This window comes from Charadrius vociferus, unplaced genomic scaffold, assembly GCF_000708025.1.
Source record: "Charadrius vociferus isolate BGI_N301 unplaced genomic scaffold, ASM70802v2 scaffold51, whole genome shotgun sequence".
In the NCBI taxonomy this organism is placed as follows: domain Eukaryota; kingdom Metazoa; phylum Chordata; class Aves; order Charadriiformes; family Charadriidae; genus Charadrius; species Charadrius vociferus.
Genome location: NW_009646939.1, coordinates 5,187,638 through 5,188,999, shown reverse-complemented (window position 1 = coordinate 5,188,999; position 1,362 = coordinate 5,187,638).

The following is a 1,362-nucleotide window of genomic DNA, read 5'->3' as shown; positions in this document are numbered from 1 at the left end:
CCCCCCCGGTCCTCCTCCCCTCCGTGTGAAGCCCGGAGGTGTGGAGCAGAGTCGTGACCGTCAGCCCCGCCGCGATGCGATGCGATGAGAGGGGAGTGAGCCGAAGCAGAGAGCCCCAGCCATGCACACACACACACACCATGCGCGCACACACACACACACGGCACTGGAGGGAGGAGTTGTATTTCTAATGCTGTGAATAGCTTTGGAGGAGCATGTGCTGTCATAGTAGTGGAAGAAAGTAACGCACGCATGCACACACACGCACACACACGCAGAGGCAGGCAGCGTGTATGAGGTTTGGAAGCATTTTGCCTTTTAACAGGCTGGAGAAGGCAGAGTTTGAAGGGCAGCTTTATATTCTTACAAGTCTTTTCCTGAAGAAGGACTCTAGAAACAGAGGAGAATAATAAGGCTCCCCTTACTTTGTCCCACAGAAGATTATTTAAAATCCTAGCTACCCAGTGTCTCTAAAGCTCCCGCCTTGCCTTACATCCCAAACTTGCTAGCAAGCGACAGGACGGAGTCAGGGGAGAGTCACCTGTGGATCCACATGTTCTTTGCTCCCCTCCTGGGCAGGGAAGCCCAGCTCTGAGCCATGCACACGCAATCAGGGTCAGCTCGAGCTCCCGCTACAGTGAGCATCCGATACCTGTAGGTTGTCATAGTGATAACACTCCATCGGGCAGCAACAGAGCAGAGGCAGCGTCGGGAAGGGCCTCCTGGCTTCCCCCGGTGCTGTCATTCCTGAGTATGCGGCACCCGAAGTCACGCTTGGGGCTGCAGTAGTACTGGCAGAAGGTCAGCATGACTTTGCTGGCTGGTTCAGATCGCTTTAATATTGCTCGAGATTTTGCCTCTGATTTAAATCTGCTGCAGAGGTGCCTGTCAGCTCTCTTCCCTGCTGAATTAAGGTTCGTATTGTGAAAGGTTGAATGGATGCGCTGCCCACCAGATACACGCTTTGCAGAGCAGGAGCCACTCCATATGGCTGGTGGAGATGCCTCTTTCATTTAAAGAAAACAGAAAAAAGCAACCCAAACATGTTTCCAACAAGCAATACTTACATCCTGGAAAGAAGGAAGAAAAAAAATTGTCACTGAGTTGATCTATGCTGGAGGTACAGGTGTTTGGAGATGATTTGCTCCGGTCTGAGCGAGAAAGGAGCTTCAGTATCTTGTAGCTCTGGCAGAGGGTACCAGATTCTGTTCCAGCCCCATCCCTTAGAAACACAACCACTACCTGGGGCTGCCTTGCAGGCCCCCTCCACCTCAAATAGTCTGTGTGTGAAAGTGAAGGCACGTTTTCAAGATACTAGAGGTTATACGGATGAAAGCCAGAGCAGAAATTGCCCTGCAGCCT